The sequence below is a fragment of the Magnolia sinica genome, chromosome 9 (assembly GCF_029962835.1).
Source record: "Magnolia sinica isolate HGM2019 chromosome 9, MsV1, whole genome shotgun sequence".
Taxonomy (NCBI): domain Eukaryota; kingdom Viridiplantae; phylum Streptophyta; class Magnoliopsida; order Magnoliales; family Magnoliaceae; genus Magnolia; species Magnolia sinica.
In genome coordinates this window covers 38,854,329-38,864,363 of record NC_080581.1, presented here as the reverse complement: position 1 = coordinate 38,864,363, position 10,035 = coordinate 38,854,329, and the positions used below count along the sequence as shown (strand labels likewise).

General features: G+C 39.9%; 2 non-coding genes across 2 annotated transcripts; one reads left to right on the top strand and one right to left on the bottom strand.

The window, feature by feature from the left end:
- Positions 1–1,976: 1,976 nt before the first annotated feature.
- Positions 1,977–2,083, top strand: LOC131257149 (small nucleolar RNA R71). Its single transcript, XR_009177164.1, has one exon. It is a non-coding gene; the product is annotated as a small nucleolar RNA R71 (small nucleolar RNA).
- Positions 2,084–9,200: 7,117 nt separating this feature from the next.
- Positions 9,201–9,307, bottom strand: LOC131257180 (small nucleolar RNA R71). The gene has a single exon (XR_009177194.1). It is a non-coding gene; the product is annotated as a small nucleolar RNA R71 (small nucleolar RNA).
- Positions 9,308–10,035: the final 728 nt, after the last annotated feature.

Sequence of the window (10,035 nt, the reverse complement as noted above, 5' to 3'; positions counted from 1 at the left end):
TTGAGGTCCGCTATCGTCCATCCCAGGGCTCCTTTATGCTCAATGAGAGTAGAAATGAGCATACTCTCCTGTTCTTTCTCTAGGTGGGCAGAGATCACCACCGGGTATGTCTCATCTTGACCTAAATATGCATATTTCAAATCAGAGGGCAAAGGTTTTAGGTCAAGCTTCGGTGGCTTGAGGTTAGACGGTAGAGGCACTACATCGGTTTGTGGTAATTCTTCAAATTGTGGCCTCCACCGGTTAACTTCAAGTACCGGTGCAGTATCAAGTAAGGCACACGTCTCCCTAATCATGTCATCATCAAAATCAATGGAGTGGGCCAGGCACGTCTCCAGATGGTCGGAGGATAAGGTCAGCGGTGTCGTATCTTCCACGAAAGAGTCAATCATGTTAATGTCGTGCAAATCGTCATCATCCTCTGATTTGCTGCCATTATTGAAAAAAATGTTTGACTCCAATGTCAAATTTTCAAAAGACATAGTCATGACACCATTCCTGCAATTGATAATTGCATTTGACGTGGCAAGGAATGGGCGACCAAGAATGACGAGAATCTGAGTGCTCATGTTATTGATGGGTTCGGTGTCCAGGATGATAAAATCTACAGGGTAGTAAAATCTATCGACCTAGACTAACACATCCTCAATTATCCCTCTTGGTACACGAACAGAGCGATCAGCAAGTTGTAGTGTGGTTAGGGTGAGTTTTAATTCACCCAAACCTAACTGTTTGTATACCGAGTAGGGAATCATATTGACGCTCGCTCCTAAGTCAAGAAGTGCGTGATCAATTCGATGGTTCCCGATTACACATGATATGGTTGGGCTACCGAGATCCTTGAATTTCTGCGGTCTTGCTTCAGGATGGCACTCACTTTCTCAGTCAAGAAGATTTTCTTTTGAATAATTTTCCGTCTTTTGGTCGTGCATATGTCTTTCAGAAATTTGGCATATGAAAGAATCTGTTTCACAACATCAAGTAGAGGAATGTTGACTTTCACTTGTTTCAACACCTCTAGGATATCCTGAGAGTTAGAGAGAGGTTTTGGTGAAACCAACCGTTGGGGGAACGGAGCAACTGGCTTCTCTAGAAGTTCCGGTTCTAATTTTTGTGGGGCATCACTGGATCCATCATTGTTATCCTCTTCTGGTTCTTGAGGCTTTTCGGGCCTAACCGGAAGAGTTTTATCAATGATCTTTCCACTCCTAAGAGTGGTGATGGATTTAGCGTGCCCCATCTGATTTGAAGAGCTGGGATCATTAATCTCGTATTGTGGTTTAGGATTGGGGAGAGGTTGTGCAGGAAGCATCCCCTTTTCTATAACCGTCATACGAGAATCTATCTTTTGCATAAAATCTGTAATTCCCCACATTGCCTGAGCCAGCTCTTGTATGGAATTTTGAACCGGTTCTTCTTGAGGTTTCACTTGATTTGGATTTTGATTGAAGAAACCTGGAGGAGTAGCCGTTTGTCCGTTCCTCCAACTAAAGTTTGGATGATTTTTCCAGCCAGGATTGTATGTATTGGAGTTAGGTCCAGTAAAAGGTCTTTGATAGTTGTTTACGGCATTAGCTTGTTCATTCAACACTCCTTGAAAGGCGGGTATTGTAGGACAATTTTCAGTTGTATGAATGTTACAATCACAGATGCCGCAAACAATTTCATTAACCTTATCCTTCTTTCCTTCCATGGCCTCAACTTTCCTTTTGAGCGTAGTCACTTTACACTTGAGATCATCCTCTTCTTTCAAGAGATATAATCCACCTTTCTCCTTTAATTGAGTCGGCCTAGACGTGGTGTTCGCCATTGGGTAATAGTCCCATGATTGTGTTTTTTCAGCGAGACTATCGAGATAATCCCATACCTCGTCGACATCTTTATTAATGAACTCTCCATTACACATTGTCTCGACCATTTAGCGCATGGAAGATGTCAGTCCATCGTAGAAAAAATTTGTAATGCGCCACGTTTCAAATCCGTGTTGTGGGCATGAATTGACCAAATCTTTAAACATTTCCCAACATTGGAAGAATGTTTCATCTTCCTTTTGGGCAAAGTTCATGATTGCTTTTCTAAGGGTAATCGTTTTATGATGTGGGAAGAATTTTTTTATGAATTCCCTCTGCATGTCGTTCCATGTGCCAATGGATCTAGGACGCAGTGAATGTAACCACGTCTTAGCTTTCTCTTTTAAGGAAAAAGGAAAGAGTTTCTGCCTAATTGTATCCTCAGATACATTAGGAAAACATAATGTAGTTATAATCTCATCGAACTCTTTCAAATGTAAATATGGACTCTCTGATTCAAGTCCATGGAATTTGGGAAGGAGTTGGATAACTCCTGGCTTGATGTCCATTTGTTCTGTGTTTTCAGGGAAAATCATGCATGAGGGCATACTCACTCCCGCCGATTGTAGATAATCTCGTAAAGTACGAGGCGGGGGTGCCTGTTGCACCTCATTCTCATCTTGGGTATCCTCCACCCTGGGTGGAAGTAGAGGAGGTTGGTCTTTAGCCATAACTTCAATTAACTCAGGGGATTTCGAGTGGTGTCTAGTCCTGCGATGGATAGTCAACCCCTCAACCAATCCTCCTTCAGTCAAGAGACGTCGAGTGTTGTCACGGGCCCACTTGGGTATGAAACACTCGTAGCCCTCAATCAAATTTAAAGCCTAGTCCTAAGAAAGGAAAAGAAAATCTAAAAAGAAAGAGAGGGAGAGTTGGAAAGAAATTACCAATTTGGAGTCCTAAGTTAAAACCTGCAAAATAAAACAAAATAAGTTAGATTTTAAAAAGAGAAGAACGATCCTTTAAAAGAAAAATAGTAGTAAATTAATTCCTAAAAGAAAGTGAAAATTTCTAAAATAAATTAGGAAAGACCTAAACTAGAAAGTAAATTATTAAAAGAGAACTGAAAAATAGAAAGCAGGGAAGAAGCTTACCGAATTATAAATTTCTATCTTAAAGGCCTACAAAATAGGAAGGTTAGTTTCTAAACAAAAATTCTAAAAATAAATTAGGAAACAAATTAGATTCTAAGAGAGTTAGAATTAGAAAGTTACTAGAGAACAAGAATAGAAGGTTAATCTCTAAAAAGGGAAATAACTAACCTAGTTTCTAAAAACAAAAGAGGAAAGTTTCTAAAAATAAACTATTTCCTACAAATAGAGAAATACTAGAGTTAGAAAATTTCTAAGATTTAAACCTTAATTCTAAAAACAGAAAAAGTAGAGAAATTAGGAAGGAATTACCAATTTAAGAACTTATGTTAGGATCCTACAAAACAGGAAAATAGGTTAAGTTTTAAAAATAATAAAATAAAAACTTTTATCCTAAAGTAATTCTAAAACTAATTAATTTCAGACAAACGTAGCTGTCAGCCCATGGTAACGGCGCTAAAAACTTGTTCACTTCCTAAGTATAGGGTTGTGATGTAGTAATAAACTCGGTAAGACCGAGGTCGAATCCACAGGGACTGATACTTGTACGTTATCTGAAACCAAGTAGAACTAGAACTAGACTAAGATGTGATCTAAACCAAATAGAATTTAAGAAATAATTTGTAGAATGATTATCTAATAACTTAAGGAATTCAAAGGAAGAAACTAGGGATTCAGAGGATCCACTTGTAGAGATCAGGGAGAAATTATGCCTGCTTCAGAAATCATGGAATTTAACTAGACTTCCTTTGATATAGTTTTCAAGAGGTGAAAGGTATATGAATTAGAATGGCTTCCATCACCAAGCCATGCCCAGGAGACAAAGTAAACAACAAAATTAAACTAATTACCAACTAACCAACAATGGATGAGGATCAGGAAGGGTACTGTCATCCTACTATGCCCATGGGACAATGATGAACAACAGGGGTTCCTGACTTCATAAACATAAAAAGGGAAAAGAAATACTCAAAGCCATTGCAAACCCATTGTAATTTCAGTCACAACAGACCATAAAAGACTAAGAAAAATATTCCTTTGATAATCAACTATATCAAATTCAGTTTATGAATTAAAGGCATACAGTAAAATCTCCCATCTCGCTACAGGCTTCACCTCTTAGCCCTAGCTAAGAGGTTCAGCCGAGAATGGACATGCTTAGGCTGAATCCAACATAAACAAGAGAAGAAGAAGAAAAGAAAAGGAGAAAACCCAGCCTGCCAATGTTGCTCATGTGCAGCTCTCCATACGTCAGGCCAAGCTCCAACTCTCCTCCTTTCAATGCCTCTTTACTTGTTCCACGACCAGCCCTAAAGCTTCCTGTCTTGCTCCTCACAGCCGCCCAGATTCTTGCTCCCGTGGCTGCCTCTGCCCACGTCCCTGCCAAACTCCAACTGAGCTCTCTCTCTCTCCCGTTCCAGCCTCTCACTTCAGCCACGTCCAGCAGAAAAAAACCACCCCCTCTCCAATCAGCCACGACCTCCTTTAATGCTCCTCACGGAACTGCTTTTGAGTCCTGCTAGAATGAGGCTGCGGAAGCTGGAGACTCCAAGCACTTGCTCTGCTGCGAGATACCTCACGCAGTCAGGAGTTCGCTGGTTCTACTCTTTTTCTTCTTTGCTTTCTTTCCAAAAGGACAGCATCCTCTGGGGGTGTTTTGACAGAACTACCTGATGAACGGTTCAGATCGGCCGTCTAATCGCCGTTGAGATCATGTAACGGCCCGCAAAAATCAGCCAGCGTCCGGCGCTAAAACAGGGCCTGCGAAAGGCTTTCGCTGTGACATGGTGGGGCTCAATACTGACAGCGATGGAGAAATCCACGCCGTCCATCGGTTTTCTCCCGAAATTTCGGTCGGGAAAGGATGGTTTCTGCCGTCTGTTGGTGCGGTCCACAAATGTTTCTCTTCCACCGTCCGTCGTCCGTTTTAACGCTCGAAAAACTGATCTCCGGTGTCGGTTGACATTCATCACCTAGGCCTGAGTGATAAGGGGCACGTGCGTCTTATAAACGGTCCGGATTTGCCCTTTGATGCGTGGTGGGGCCCACAAAGATTCATCCGCACGTCCGTGTGCGGACGCTGGAAGAAAGAATCACGGCATGAGGAAGAGTCTCGGTCAGAGACAATTTGATTTTTGCTTTTAATGCCGTGCACGGCTAGTGCACTTATGCACCATGCACATCTGTCTCATATGGGATCCACATATGATGTTCGCGGAAAAGCTGCACCGTCCATCTTCTGAATCATCAAAATTAAGATGTTGAGACTGAAGATGAGGGGTATCTAGAGCTCAGGTAGGCCCCAGATCAGTAAATTGTGGGCTGAAATGATCGTTGGGCCACTTACGCAGCGATCCAATGGATGAAATTTTACATGTACGGTTCATTTATGGTCCTCAGGCCACGTATGGAGTTTTCATCTGATCAGATGGGGGGAACCCTATGATCTTGCATTCTGGACACTTTTCAGGCCACTTGAACTTCAATTTCTCGATTTTCTTGGATCCTTGGCGTGCAAATCTATCGATCTTGGTCTCTTAGGGTCCGTCCCATGCTCTGGTGCTTTCAGACCATTAAATCCATGCTTTTAGTACCCTTTCCCAGTCCAGGCTCGTGAATACGCCCTACATCACAAACATGATTAAATCAGGCTGTTAAACCGTACTATGTTCGTAAACCCAGGCAGTAACTGGGTCTGATATGTAATATTTGACCCTCAACACAATAACCTATAACCTAAACCTAAACCTAAACCTAAACCTATAACATAAACTTAAACTTAATTCACTTAACTTAAACCTACACCTAAACCCAAGCCTATAACCTTAACCCGAACCCGAACCCAAATTCCTAAACCTATTCTCAATTTCCTAAACCTATAACTTAAACTTAAACCTATAACCTAAACATAAACCTACACATAAAACCTAAACCTATAACCAAAACCTAAACTTATAACCTATAACGTATAACCCAAACTTAAACCTAAATCTATAACCTAAACCTAAACCTATAACCTATAACCTAAACCTAAACATATAACATAAACCTATAACCTATAACCTAAACCTAAACCTAAACCTAAACTTAATTCACTTAACGTAAACCTACACCTAAACCCAAACCTATAACACTAACCCGAACCCAAACCCGAATACCTAAACCTAAACCTAAACCTATTCTCAAATCCCTAAACCTATAACTTAAACCTAAACCGATAACCTAAACCTAAACCGATAACCTATAACCTTAACCTATAACCTAAACCTATAACCTAAAGTTAAACCTATAACATATAACGTAAACCTAAACCTAAACCTAAACTTAAACCTAAACATAAACCTATAACATATAACCTAAACCTATAACCTATAAGCTACACCATAACCTATATGCTATAACATAAACCTATAACATATAACCTTTACCTAAACTTATAACATATAACCTTAACCTAAACCTAAACATATAACCTAAACCTAAACCTAAACTTATAACCTCTAACCTATATCCTAAACCTAAACCTATAACCTATAACCTAAACCTAAACCTAGAACCTAAATGTAAAACCGATAACATTAACCTAAACTTATAACCTATAACCTTAACCTAAACCTAAACCTATAACCTAAACCTAAACCTATAACCTTTAACCTTAACCTAAACCTAAACCTAAACCTATAACCTATAAACTACGCCTATAACCTATAACCTATAAATTAAACCTAAACCTAAACCTAAACCTATTCTCAAATCCCTAAACCTATAACCTATACCTAAACCTACAACCTAAACCTAAAACTTAAACCTAAACCTATAACCTATAACCTTAACCTAAATCTAAACCTAAACCTATAACCTAAACTTATAACCTAAACCTAAACTTATAACGTATAACCTAAACATATAACCTATAACCTATACCATAACCTATAACCTATAACCTAAACCTATAACATATAACCTTAACCTAAATTTATAACATATAACCTTAACCTAAACCTAAACCTATAACTTAAACCTAAACCTATAACATATAACCTTAACCTAAACCTAAACCTATAACTTAAACCTAAACCTATAACCTATTACCTTAACCTAAACTTAAACCTAAACATATAACCTAAACTTAAAACTAAAACCTGTAACCTAAACCTAAACCTAGAACTTAAACATAAACCTAAACCTATAACCTATACCCTTAACCTAAACTTATAACCTATAACCTTAACCTAAACCTAAACCTATAAACTAAACATAAACCTATAACCTATAACCTAAACCTAAACCTATAACCTAAACATATTCTCCAATTCCTAAACTTAAACCCGAACCCGAACCCGAATTCTTAAACCTAAACCTAAACCTATTCTCAAATCCCTAAACCTATAACCTATAACCTATAACCTATAACCTAAACCTAAACCTAAACCTAAACTTAAACCTAAACCTAAACCTATAACCTATAACCTAAACCTATAACATATAACCTATCACATAAACCTATATTGTAAGACCCGCATCATAGTCCGTACCATTCCGTAGGTTCTCACGATCCTCCCTATCGAAATTCGACAACTCTCGACCTGTATCCAACGTTTGAGCGCGATCCTAAGACGAGTCCTGCAAACCAGAGTCGGCTCAACCCGAGACTTGTACCCTGGCAACCGAGTCGACGCCGCGGTTCCGATGTCGCATCTCGCGCACCGAGGCAATACCTAGGCCAAGAAATTTGGGCCCGCATTCAGTTCGAGGAAAATGCCGCGCGTGCAAATACCGAGGGAATCTCTACCACTTGTCACCTCAATCAATCAATCAATCCCATCAAAAGTCAAGTACACGTCAAGTACACCATCACCACACACCCATCCCCAAGCAACCCCATAAGTCAACAGTTTCTTACACACCCCATACCCTTCTTACACCATATACCCCTAAAGTCAACAAAGTTCTTACACACCCATCACTCACCACATCCATCACCCATCTCTCTCTCTCTCTCTCTTTACAACCCTCTCTCTCTCATTTCTCAAACTCACTTTCCTAAGAAAAAAAATCACACGTCTAAGCTCTTTCAAACCTCCAAGAGAGCTTTGTATGTGGCCCACTTCCTACCCTCTCATTTCCTATCTCAACCATCCAAACTTCATCTCTTCCATTAAGATCGAAGCTAAGGAGAAAAGGAAACTAAGGGAGCAAGAAGAAGTGGACGATGGGTGATCTTGGACCCACATCCTTACTTTTGTGATTTAAGGGTCCACTTGTTGTAGGACCCACTTTGATGTATGCTTGTATCCAAGAGGGGCCCATAGTGGCGGGGCCCCTCCGTTATCTCTGATCTCTCTTCTCTCCTCTCTATCTCTCTCTCTCTCTCTCTCTCTCTCTCTCTCTCTCTTTCTATGATCATGACCCACCTATGATGTGTGTATTTTACCCATGCCATCTAACTAGTGGGCCACCTTGATCCCTGTTTGGGGCCTGCATGACCGAACAGTCACACAGGCCCGGATGAAAGGGAAACATAAATATTAGATTGATCTAATCAGGTGGACCACGTCCATGTGGGACCCACCATGATGCCTGTGTTGTATCCACACTGTCCAGCATTTTCTATTTTTAGATTTCTATTTCCCTCTTTCTTTTTAGGCTTAGGTTAGATTCTGAAATTGAGGGCTGAGAGTGTTTCATGCCCAAGTGGATTCGTAATAACACTTAACGTCTTTTGAGTGAAGGATGATTGGTTAAGGGATTATCTATCCATCAAAGGATTAGACACCACTCGAGATCCATAGAATTAACTGAAGTTATGCTTTCCAATCAACCTGCCAATCAACCTCCAAATCCACCTCAACCTAGGGTTGAGGAAATTCAGGATGAGAATGAGGTGCACTAAGCACCCCCACCTCGTACTTTATGATATTATTTACAACCAGCAGGGGTGAGCACACCCTCATGCATGGTTTTTCTAGAAAATATAGGACATATAGATATCAAGCTAGGAGTGATCTAACTCCTTCCAAAATTCCATGGACTTGAATATGAAAATCCATATTTACGCTTGAAAGAGTTTGACGAGATCATAACCACTTTATATTTTCCTAATGTGTCTGATGGCATGGTTAGGCCGAAACTCTTTTCCTTTTCTTTAAAGGAGAACGGTAGGACGTGGTTGTATTCGCTACATCCTCGATCTATTGGTAGATGGAATGATATGATAAGGGAGTTCATAAAGAAAATTTTCCCACACCATAAAACGAACACCCTCAAAAAGTCAATCATGAACTTCGCCCAAAAGGAAGATGAAACATTCTTCCAATGTTGGGAGCGGTTCAAGGATCTTGTCAGTTCATGCCCACAACACAGTTTTGAAACATGGCACATTACACACTTTTTCCATGATGGACTGACATCCTCTATGTGCCAATTGATCGAGACAATGTGCAATGGGAAATTCATGAACAAAAATGTTGATGATGTGTGGAATTATTTGGACAAACTTGCTAAAAATGCACAATCATGGGATGTCTTTCCAAAATCGAGCACTACCTCTAGGCCCGCTTAATCAACGGAGGGGGGGAATATACCTTCTGAAAGAAAATGATGATATCAATGATAAAGTGGCTAATCTCATAAGGAAATTCGAGGCCATGAAACTAAAGAAGGGTAAGGCTAAGGAAACTGTTTACGGTATTTGTGCTTGTAACATTCACACAACTGAAAATTGCCCAATAATACTTGCTTTTTAAGAGGTACTGAATGGGCAATCTAATGCCGTGAATAATTACCAAAGGCCTTTTAATGAACCCACCTCCAATACATACAATCCTAGTTAGAAAAATCATCCCAATTTCAGTTGGAGGAATAGACAAACTGCTACTCCTCAAGGATTCTCTAATCAAAGTCCAAATCAAGGGAAACCTCAAGAGGATCCGGTTCTAAAACATCTTCAAAATCAAGAGCTTTTCAATTAGGAGACGTTATAAGCCTTTTAAGACCTTAGAAAGGCCATACAAGGGCTTGGCACAAAGAATGTGATTGGGAATAAGGGAAGCCTTCCAACTCAACCTCTTCCTAATCTAAAACAGCAATATGAA